Source organism: Pollicipes pollicipes, unplaced genomic scaffold, assembly GCF_011947565.3.
Source record: "Pollicipes pollicipes isolate AB1234 unplaced genomic scaffold, Ppol_2.1 Scaffold_6138;HRSCAF=7277_pilon_pilon_pilon, whole genome shotgun sequence".
Classification (NCBI taxonomy): Eukaryota; Metazoa; Arthropoda; class Thecostraca; order Pollicipedomorpha; family Pollicipedidae; genus Pollicipes; species Pollicipes pollicipes.
Window position 1 is genome coordinate 31,839,744 of NW_023596818.1, and position 12,462 is coordinate 31,852,205.

The following is a 12,462-nucleotide window of genomic DNA, read 5'->3' on the forward strand; positions in this document are numbered from 1 at the left end:
GTCTTATCGCAGGCTAGACATAGAGCTGTCAACCAATGTGGTACATTGTGAAATGACACTGGTCAACAGTGTCATTTTGGCCTATTCCAATGCTGTACCGTGGCATGGCCTAATAAACAATTATATGTTTTTTTTGTACTGCAATTCCCGCTGCTTTCATAACAAATTCCATCATGAAAAGATTGGTCAAGTGTGTATTCTTGCATTCACTCTACATCTGACATACTACTGGCCAAGAACACAGTATACAATACACCAATCACTTCCACCAAGGCACACAACCAACAAATGACTTTGCTTGTTCAGCCTATTTTGTGAATCCCCAAAACGTGGGTTACACAGATACAAACACATCTTTGGCAAGGCACATTTTGCATCCAACGATAATGAAAACTAACATTTCACTCCCAAAAAATATCACATGACATTCCACCAGGAGCATCCATCCTCAATGGACACTGCCTGACGTCCGCCAGGGCGAGCAAAGCGGGGCTAGTTGGTCCTGACAAATGCAAACTACTGGAATCGGCGAGCCGGGTGCGACTGTCCGCCAGGCTCTCTCGATTCTCGTCCGGCCGATGTCCGCGGTGCACAATTGGGTGTGCCACACCGCAGTGCTCCGACGGACCAGTGGTGGTGACCTGCATACGCTTGTCCACGATGGCCTCCAGGAGCGGGCGCACGTGCAGAAACGCACTCGGCACCTTCATCGGCCAAAGGATGCACTGGTCGGAAATACGGCTGTAGACGCGAGACGTTCTGGAACCATGCAACAAAGTTGAGTCATAACTAATTCACATTGGCATCCATCACTATGGACTTTCCGTGGCTGACGACACGCTTCCCAGAAAAGAATAATTCTGACAAAAAAAAAACAACAAAAAAAGCCTAGGCACCATAGTAGAGAAAAACTTTCGCCACTTAGTTACACCAAGCTGCCAAATGATGACGCTCTATAACTCTGTCCAAACCATTTTCCATGAATTAATTTCTGGGATCAGTGTCCAAAAATAACGGAACCTGGCATGCGCCTTGAGCACATCTGATCGTAGGAATGTTGTAGAAGAATTATGACGTTCCTCCATGTGCCACATTGCTCGGCAGAGTCCACTCCGCCCTCTGACATCAACTGGCCTTGAGCGGCCACTGCCATCGGATGCAGGCCATCCCAGCCATGGACCAGATAGCGAGCAACACCGCTGATCCCGCTCACCCACCGCCTCGCGTGCTAAGGCAGACATACAAACTGAGGCCGACAAATGCTACTGGGAGTCGCCGCCAGGTACATAACATTCACTGCATTTGTCAAAGGGTACTCACTGTAATCACATTTTTTTGCTCGCTCTGAGAAAATGAAATAAGAACTTTCTGGGTTGAGCCCAATCTCTTAAAGGGCGTGACGATGCCACAGTTAAATATTGTTTTTTACATGATCACAAGACTACCAACTGTTTCCTGACCACCAGCCACTATCCTGCATACCACAAATAGTCAAACTCAATACTACACATTGCTGTGTTAACAGGTGATAAATGTACTGCTGTGCTGGAGTATTCAGTGCGCCCCTTGCAGCGGTCAAGCCACGCAGCGCGCCCGGGGGAAACCGCCGGTGGCGCCGCGCGGCCGCCCCCGTCCGCGCCCAGCACCCGGGGGCAGCCGCCGGCGGCCCCGCGCGGCGGCCCTCCGTCCGCGCCCAGCGCTCACCGGGTGCTCCAGCACGTGCTTCTCGAAGGCAAAGTAGGTGCCAACGAAAGTGAGCGGCACGGACACGTCAAACCAGAGCTCGATCGGCGTCAGTATGGTGAGGCATGGCAGCGCTGCCGACGAGTCGTACGCCCAGGCACACAGTTCAGCAGCAGCGTGATGATGAACACGATCATGCGGACGGGCGGCAAGCGGGGCTCAGTGGTAGCACCTTCGATGCATTCCACAGCGGCCCGACCCCACCCACGATAGCCACGGCATCCAGCGGAACAGACGTCTCACCCAACCACTAAGCACAGTGATTTCTCTTCTGTGGGGCACAGACATTGTCAATGACCACGATTACGTTGCCCGCGTTCACCCACTCCACTGCGATTGGGAGCAGGACTCAACGGCACAGCCTCCCGCACACAACGTATCACCAGCCGATTCAAACGTGGCAATTTTCCAAGCTTGGTACATGTCACGCCCGAGTGCGTTTCCATCAAGTTCTAAATCTACAGCGACGCCGAAATCGCACAAATAGGATGCACGCATGAGCGGTGCGAATTCTGTGCCAGCGCGGCGGGTGGGCGCGGCCCGGCGCCGACTCGTCCGCGCCGGTGCACGCCCTGTCCGGAGAGGGTGACGGCCCGATGCCGGCAGCGCGGCGGCAGCTGGGCACGGCTCACCTCAGGCACAGCGTCAACGTCAGCAGCACGTCGAGTCCCCACTTTTCGCCGCCACTTCCCGACTTGTTGATTCGGGCGGACACGTAGCCGGCGGGCGTACCCAGGCAGACGCACAGCACGAGGCCGCAGTTCATCAGCGAACCGTGGTTGACCGGCGACAGGAAGCCCGAGCATGCGAACACTGCAGGGGCCGGTCAGAGGCCAACACAAGACGCTGCTATGGACGATCGGAGGTCAGCATCGATACTGGTGCAGGCGGTCAGAAGCCAGCGCCGGTGCTGGTACAGGTCAGTGACGCAACATAGACAGGCCAAAAAGCAGTTAAATGAGTGAATTATGCAGTAGATGTCAACTTCTTGAATTAATTTTTAGTACACAATGAACAGCGTATGTTTAGGTCATTACAATATGCATCAACTTTCTCAAAAATTATAGCGGCCCTAACAGCAACAACAAAACACCTAAGCCCCCTGCTCATCCCACAGCGAAGACCGCCAAATCACAGTAATCCCCATCAAACGACGGGTTCCGCACAGTCCCGGTAATAATACCAAATCTTGAAGGAGCCCCAGGTGTGCAGCCAGCGTCATTGCAGTGTCAACCATGACACGGACAACCGTCACCGCAGGGCCGGCCCGAATACGGCTTAGGCGCGAGGGTCACCATAGCGGCCGCAAGTCACCCACCGAGTTTGATAAGCGTCATGGGGAGCACCTGGACGCCTGAGCCGATCAGCACGGAGAGCAGCATGCCGTGTCAAGGCGGTCGGAACACGTCGCCATACACCAGCTACCAGCCAAACCCCTCCCGAGAGTCGTCTCCCGACTCGATCTGACGGGCAGCCCGCCGACTATCACTCCCTAGCCCCAGGTCAGGGACATCCGTCATGTCCCAGCACGGCCAGGGACGGCTGTTACTCCGGATTCTGATCCAGCGGCCTACGCACATGAACCCAGCTATCAAGCTGCAAGACCCAAAATGCCCGACAGCTCTGCTACACGCGGCCAACAAGCGGACCCAGAGCACAGCTGGCTGGCTGCCAGTGAGGCCCAGCACCCAGCCGAGCGGCGGGGCAATGCCACGGGGCGTGCCGCGGCCACGCCGTCCTCCACAGCAGCGCCACAGCATAGCCTGGCTGTGGCTGCACGAGCCGCGCAATCTCGCAACACTCTCAAACTGACGAACTGACGAAAACTGACTGAGACTTGAACTGAAGCTCAAAATCCAACCCCAAAAGAAAACCCTCTGACTTAGATTCTGGTCTTGGAGATGGTGTACACGCTGGGAGCACTAGGGTGCCTGGAACACCTTTCCTGTGCTGAAAACAATTAAGGACATCAATCATCGTCATCTGTAAGATTAACAATGAACAAAACTGTCACACAATGTACAGGTTATAGGACAGCAATGTTACATGTGCTCCAAGTATAGCACAGAACAATGCTTTACTTCGATCATATGACTGTTGATGTCAGAAATGAAGACGTAAGTCAACATAGCTGACATGAAACATTGATATTACATCATTTAAGACCAGCGCATCATAAATCTACCCCAATGCTACACCGAAAGCAATAGTGCGCGCTGTAAATGACTGAATGCTTTACCATGCATTTCACAGTATACTAACTGGTAGACATTTGCTTGCAGGCACCACACTAAAATGCATGAATGAATAATGACTATAATAAGACATGCAAATAAATGAGACAAAAGATGGTCACCGAAATTTCACATGTGTTCTAATGTTATTTAAGCTCAAGCCTGAATGCCAAGGCTAAATAAGAAGGGTCTAGCAGGAAAGAAATGAAGAAAACCCTGGCATTCACAGACCTGCGGAAATGGCACAACACCGGCCCTCAGTCTTTTCTTTTGGCTGCTTGGCTAGAAAAAGCTTCCAAGGAAAAATGTGCCTCGCACACTCCATGCCCAGGCGCCACAACACTGGTGCCACATGCATCAAATCACTCCTGTAGGTGGCCTTGTTGAGCTGGGAATCTGAAAAGATCACTGTAATTAAGAAATTGGATTACTATATAACACAATGGACATCTTCTACTTCAAACGAGTAATGCAAACTGAAAATATCTGCCCACAGGGTGTGCTTTAATAATCGTGTTAAGTGGCGATTCATCAGGAGTACAGGCTACAGACGACATCTAGGTTGCCAAACATGCCTGGCACATGCTGAAATGCTTGTAACCCCAAAAATAAGCAATAACATCTGAGGCCATGCATCCATGGACTCTGCGAGCTGTGAGCATGGCGCACAATTGTCACCAACTTTAGCGAATGGTGAACAAGTTTAGTTCTTTGAAAAAGTGGCAGCAACATCCCAACAATAATGTCATTGTCGCAATATGACAAATGGGTGCTACGTTCATTGCAAATCTGATTACAGCCCATAAAGTTCAGTGGTAGGTTGAGCACGCTGATGATATCTGCAATCTGGGACGATGGATTAATTGTTGAGGCTGATATCCCTGGTCCTGACCTGACTGGCAAAATTCGTATTGAATTACATATATGTTTATGCAAGTGGTTACATCAAATAGCCAAGGTATATACAGCCTACATGATGCCTCCATGAGCTTAGTGAGAAAGGTAGGAAATAGGAGCAGGCAGAAATATTTGAGCTTCCTCAAAAATGTCAGAACAAAGTTACTCCCATATTTTACACACAACATGGGTAGGAAATATCCCATGTGCATGTGTTTTTTGTCACTCACATTGGGCTGTGTAGTGGCAGTATTGTTATCCCTCTCTACTCACTCTGAAAAACCCATCAACTCTGCCACACCCACCTAATATCAACATTTGTGTGCCAAACCCGCGCCAATGTGCCTTAATTGGGCCTAGTCAATTACTCTCAAAATTAACGTGGTGTATATTTTGTTGTAACAATTAAGTACATAAACAAAACCACTTCTGAAGTTGGTGGCAACCGTAAGCCCAGCTCCTGGCACTCGCATCCGCTGTTCAGCTGCCGCGCGCATCTGCTTTTCAATGGCTTTGTTTTATTTTTGAAGGCGTTTTTGCCGGACATTGTTATAACTGTATACTCATTCCTCAAACTGTGACAACAGTTGAAAGCAACTGCACACCACACTCGAAACTCCATGCGATATTGAGACGTGCATGCCCTGAACTGATCGCTGCGATGTCGGTGGTACACCAGACATATTCGGCGTGAAGTGTTTTTAGCAGATTGGGAACGAGATACTTACGCGAACGCAGCCAAATGATTTTCGTTTGTCCTGCGATCACCACACACACAACACTTTCTGTTGTACATCTCGCACAGACGCAAATAGGGCACTGCCTAGCAGTGGGGAAAAATGCCCATCGACCGGTGCCGCACAACCCGAAATTGCTTACGCTTATGTTCGCGACACGCATTCAGCAGTAAAATTGTATTAACACCAATGATCTTCCGCGGATTGTACCACATGTGCTGCATCATTGTCTTTGCAAATGTATCAGCGGCCATGCTGTTTTGACCATAAACAAATAACAGCATGTAATATCACGGGGATCTAATGACGTTTCTATGGCGTCGTTAATCAGAGGGCGATTTTGAAATGGGCTCTAAATAAGCCTTTTCGAAATTTGCGGACGTGTAACTCAGGAGCCAGAGCGTTTTGAGTCTTAAAAAGGGCACATCCGTGAACTGCATCAAAAGGTCCCGAAGATGGTCATTTCAGTTCAAAACGCCATACAGATGTAGAACATTCCCTTTAAAATAGCATAAAAGCGGAACCTTTAACCCGCAACAGCTGCCAAACTGCCCCCAAACTAATTCTGTCGTCGTCATGGCAACGTAGTGGTGAGTATGGAGTCCAGTGAGATTTCTCCCGCAGGAACGGCTAATTCGAATCAAAATTTTGGGCCATACAGACGGATTTCGAGGAAACTGATATCATGGATCATATCGGACGCGTCTGATCTAATATAAGTGAAAAATGCAAAACAGGTGGCATGCTCACTTTAGCTCGGTCACATGAAACCAGAAATCCAACGCCTACAGAGACGTGCTGAGTGTGAAAAGCCGGTCTCTCCACTTGCTAGAACCTGAAGGTGCTAGCGTCAGTCGTCAGCGCTACATTTCCGTCTCGCCCAGTTGTGCAATCGCCGCACCGTACGTGCATCGCTCCTTCACTGCGACCGGTGCAAATCGCCCCAGCCAGCCTCCCCTCCCAGACGTACCGCGGAGCGACTAATCACTAGGGGTCCGTCCCCCCCCCCCCCCCAGCGCGGGTTTACAGGCGTGACTTTTGAACCCGTGCTAACCGGGAGGGCGGGTCGGCTCCTACCCGGACTCCTGCCGGACTCCGCTGTGCGCCACCCGACTCTGGTGGTCAGGGGCAGCCCAAAGTGGCACTGAATAACTCACTCAGCACTCACTCAGCTTCGTCGACACTCAGAAGCTGCGAGCGAGCGCGCAGCTTCGGCAGCACACAGAAGCTGTGAGTGAGCCCGCACTAGCCGCTTCCGGCTGACACAGTAGTCCGGGTGGCGTCCGTATCCGGCCCGCAGCCGCTGACGTCATCGGTCAGAAGCCAATCCTAGAAATGGCGTGGATCCCGGGAAGGGCACCGGGTTTACCTGCTCGCATTCCCGCTTAAACCGCATGGACAGCGACATCCACCACCAGTCACCGGTGATGCTCGTTTTTTGCAGGCTGTTCTTTACTGCGGTGACCTGCCCCAGATGGATCAGGACGGGACCACGGACCGAGGCTGTCGTAACGATGGCTGGCCATCGGAAATTCCGTGGTTGTATAAATATATAACAATAACATCGGAAAAAAACGATGGCTGGCTATATGGATGGCTATCCGGAAATTCCGTGGCTGCAGCGGTCCGGCGTGACTCAGCTTGCTCACTCATTCTTTTTGTGGGCTTATCAACCTGCAAGCACTGCTGGAACCATCATACATTTTCACAAAACAGCACGGTTTTCCCAAGTTGCGTATGTAATGCTTCCCAAGTACGTACACGCAAGCTGTTTGATCTGGCGTGGCGCCAATGCAGCTCGGCAATATCGCTACAGTTTTACATCCGTTAGCACTGAAAGCGTAAAGCTTGCAAAGTGCAGGGCAGCTGAGAAAACATGTTGAAACATCCATGAATACAACACAAAAACGGTCACGAGCACTGGACCGTAGGCACCGTCATTTCGGGGTGGGTTGGGGGTCAAGGATGCATCTCAAATATTGACAACAAGAGTGGATAACGCAGTGGGACCATGTGCATCATGTAGGGCAATGTACCGACTACAAATCACTAGCAAACTCAACATTGCGCGAACCAGGATCGACGCCAACAATCGGTCAGGGGCAGTCACTGTTTTAGGACCCGGTCTCGATAATCGCCCGCAGGGGCTGGCACAGAGAGAGTTGGGTCACTGAATACGGAACAGCGTAGAGCCCAGTTCACAGTGGCATACATGGATAAAAGCAAGACAGTTGTCCGCAACACGAACAGCTGCCAAAGCGCAAATCACGGCAAGTTCTTCTATTTGGCCGACTTCAGGTTCTTCGTCCTGTCTTGTAGGAAGCCGGTTCATTTTCAACCTAATTTTTTCGGTTTCAATTTCAGTTAATTTTCAAGCAATGCCATTTGTAACTAACAGTTACAAATGACCCTGCTGGCATTCAACCAACTGTGCGTAAGCTCTTTAAAGCAATTAGGTTAATTGCCTACTAGTTTCATCGAGACAGACATTTTGACGTTTGCTAAGGGCTATTTATGATATGTGTTCCCGGAGATGACTTGACTGTGCTCTGGAGTCACCTGAATGATGTCAACACTTGAATATGATACTGCATCGCTCCCCTACACCACGAAAGTCTTTTTATTGTTATTGCATAGCAGCCTGGATTCGCGCATTCCCACTCCCCTCTAGCACTTATGTCAGCACAGCCACATCACAAGCGTAGGCACTTAGGAGCATGGGAACTAGGCCCTGGTGGTTCTTATTTTTCCACTTCATCTCGCCTACCCGCTCTTCTTGAAGACGTCAGGTTTGTCCTATTCCGATACATGGGAAAAGCTGACTTCCAACGGGCCTTTGACGTTTCCATTTTCCGGGGGGCTCCTATGCTCCTGCCACACATCTTCAAATGCCCCCCCCCCCTCCCTCCTCCGCACCCCAAGCGACACCTATTGCGTGAGGTCTGTTCAACCGACCATTACCGCACTCAGTCGCAATCCCTTTCCTGATCGCTCCTTCTCATGCTTCCGCCGCGGTCACGTTGTATACCCTAATCCTTTTAGACGGCCAGCACGTTTGCCTTCGCTCATCTCGAAAGTTCAGTATCGCATTGACAGGTCGCTTTCATGCCCCGCGCATGGTGCGCGCTCTCAGCTCGCTGCCGCTCGTTCCCTCGACAAATTCCCTCTGATACCACCGCAGCACCAAAGCCTCCTCGCTCCTCCCCCCACTCCCCGCACAAGATGGCAGCCAGAGACGCAGAGCTTTGCTGTAGGAGAGCTGGTGTAATGCCGCACCGACCCGCTGTACCTATCAGGGGCTGAAATTGATCAGACCGAATCTACATAATTTATGCGGACATGCCGCAGATATATCTTGTACCGAATCGTTCAATGATAGAAGGATACACACTACACGTGCTTAACGCATATGATATCAATCACCGGGTAAAATGTAGATTTCAGGCTCATTTAGCACGCGTCACCAGACAACTCCCACGTGGGCAGAGCCACTCCCATCCGGAATACGATGTGGCCCAGGTCTGGAAGCTCGAGACCAAATGTAATGCGTGTATTGACAGATGCCTATAACGAAGAGCATTGTGCGACTGCGCAGCCGTGGTCATAGGCGTAGAACTACGCTTGTAGCCACGGCTGCTCCGTACCTTCTCACAACTCTGCGAAATGGTAATAGTGAAACAAGCCAGCTTTTCCAATCAGGTTTATCTTACGCATCGTCTAGCCACCGAGACATTTGCGTCGTTGGGAACATGATTTCCTTCCATCGCAAATTGTGCTCTTAAACACAAAGGCGTCTCATGTGGCCCGATGCGGCCGCCAAATCTGCCAGAATGGTACACACTGCTGTATTTAGTACACAGTGACAGTGATTCAACTCCACAGTGTGCATGCGCTGATTTTTGTTTTGTTGTGTTTTTTGTGCATTGCAAAGATTTCCTGGCAACTGTCCCAAGTCAGCTGCAGTAGAATTATTACACTAAGATGGTTGTTTCAACGAACATCCAGTTAAGGAGCAGATGCGTGTTCCATCCGCATAAGGTAGTTTGAATATTCAGGACAATCCAAAACCATCTTTCTTTGCTAAGCCGGCACAAAGGATGCTGTATTTAGTTTGAACTATTCACCCACAATGCCACCTTTTGCCCTCTAGAGAGGTTAGCATTATTCACACTATTCCCTTATGAATTGCCGGGACAAGCCTGCCATGTCCCAGTAATCAGGTGCAGCTTATCTTAATCTTACATCTATGGCTGACATTAAAAATTTCTAGGCAGATTGTCTGTTCGCCCATTTGCCCCTTTGTCAGTGCCTGCTTACTACCCTTCTCCTCTGTGCTAATTGTAGATTTAACATTGCAACTGAAATTTTTAAGATAGATAAGACAATATTGCTAGTCTTATTCCTCGGAGAAAAGCCAGGAGAACGGAGGTACAGTTGGGTTGATATTTCGGCAACATGCCTTTATCGAAACAACAGCAGAAGTGCTCTTGGTTCGATAAACGCATGTTGCCGAGATATCAACCCAACTATATCTCCACTCTCCTGGTTTTTCTACGAGGAATAAGGCTATTACATCTGTCTTATATGTGTGAATAATGTTCCTCGCTAGTCCACTGAACGACTTACGTAAAATTTTTCAGGTTTAGAATATCCGTTTCAATTATTAACACATTTGCCCTGGTTCAATATTTTGGGCCTTTCGTCTGTTGCAATTATTCAAACATGAATGAGTTAATTAAAGATTTATAATTGCGAATAAAGCTGTTGTCAGGTTTGAAATATCTTTTTCAACCACTTAAACACAATTCTATCAGCCCTGGATTCATGTCCAAATAACCTGGGACAATTTGATCCTCCATCTATTCTATCAACCATGGATCTATGTCCAAATAACGTGGAAAAAACTTGGTCTACCAGCTTGCGGATTCTCTCCCTAGACATTAATACACATGGGATGGATACAAGTTTTAAGTATCATCCAGTAAAGCTACTTTTTCATGTTCCATGCAGCATTTTGCCCTGCTTTCAGCCGCAGACATTGATGTGAACAATCTTTGGTGGCGAAACTGTGTAAAGCTGAGTCACAAACATCCCCTTGGCTCGCTGGTGCATGATCACTGAAAATGGTGATCCCTGGCCACTCAACGCACACGCAGCAAGAACGCCACGGGGCTGTATCGCACATCCATTCTGGCCGTGGGTCACAGGCCCATACAGCGTGGTGTCGATGACACGTGTGACTGACAGCAACGAGGTGCTTGATATACTGGACGACCATGACTACCAGCCGGGGCTGTCCTTCGTGACCGCCAGTGCCATTTGCTACATTGCCGTATTCGTTGTCCGAAGGGCACTGGACGGAGCAGGCTTCGCCCCCTGCCAACAAGCACTGGTGAGCCGTCAGGAGTCCGCCGACCCCACATTCTTATGCCACTGTCTGTGGCTGAAAAACCGCGGCGCGCTGCTGAATCTCTCCAGAGCAGCAGTCAAGAGGTGGTCCTGAGTGCTGCGAAAGAGCTCCGTCGCTACATTGTGCAGCTGGACGCGGCTTACCCTGCCGTGCTCCGGCGGACGCAGGAGAGTGTTGTGTGCAGCATTGGTACCGATGACGAGTGAAATCCCGGCCGCCACCCTCTGGAAACTCAGCACTGTTTGGAAAACACCACACCTAGCTGATCAGGATGTTGGTGGGTGGGTGTCCCGATGGGTGCGTCTTCATCGCCTTTTATATGTGCAAAGATGTAACCCCGTTTCTTCAACCCTGTTTCTATAGCCTATTGTTTCCATAGTCTTGGTTGCGCCAGTATTCGTTGGGCAAGCCGGGAGTCGGCATTTTGAAAAACGGTTCCGAATGCGACACGCTGTCGTCGAAACTGTAGCCAGGATCGTGGCAAAATTTACATCACTGCATGCACCGGTTCGTCGCATGTAACACCTTGTTTTGAGAAATGTTAGACAAACGCTACATATAATGTCAATAGTAATTTGCAACCGGTGCGATAACAGCCCCAAAAATGCCCTAAATTTTCGGCGAAGCTCACTTCTGCGGTAAAACAACACTCCCATTGGAGCTTCGCGGGATATGTTTTGAAATCACTGTAGGGACTGACAACACAGAAACACTGCAGCGGCATTGACAAGTGGCAGTGGTGGAATTTACTCGACCTGGCATTTGCGATGGTAGCAAGTGCGGTTTTCCTCAGCTTTGGAATGTCTAACAACGCTGTAACCACATTGGAAATTTGGAAAGTAAGATATGAAGGCTGGACAACCGCTGATTTTCTCTTAGTAAGCAGAACCTCAAATGATGTTTCAGGGTCATTTATTTGTACTGTTTTGGTGTATCTCATCAGCTCTGACACCTAATTAGGTGGCGCGGAATCGGAAAGCACTATGCAGAGGTTTATGTATGGTTTGAAAAAACACTACTCCTATGGTTTTATGATTGCTTCTTGAATGAGATAAGATAGGATTCTTCAGGCATTTGGAACAGCCTCCTTCTAGCACGCGTACACGTGGGAGGAATGGGCTGTTACCCACCAATTTCCGCTAAAGTTGCAAGCAATGAAACCCATGACGCTGCACGAAATTCTCGCTTACTGATAAAGTTGACATGACTCACCTACATCCCTGGTAATCAGTACATCACACCCTGTTTCCGTCAAGAATCCTGGCAGCCAGAGGTCGGGCCGGCCAGGGACATGGGCGGATCCAGGATTTTGTCAAGGGAAGGGCCACACTTCATTCTGGTGCCCCTGGAACCTGGTGCCCCCCCCCCCCCGCGTCCGAAAGAAGTCCCCGGATTTCGACCGCTGTAATGTCAGGCTCTTATTTTTTCATCGATTAAATAT

At 49.7% G+C, this 12,462-nt stretch overlaps 1 pseudogene; it reads right to left on the minus strand.

Annotated features, from left to right (window-relative positions):
• The window catches only part of LOC119105581 (transmembrane 9 superfamily member 2-like), a 38,255-nt pseudogene extending 27,366 nt beyond the window's left edge, over nucleotides 1-10,889 (minus strand).
• Nucleotides 10,890-12,462: the final 1,573 nt, after the last annotated feature.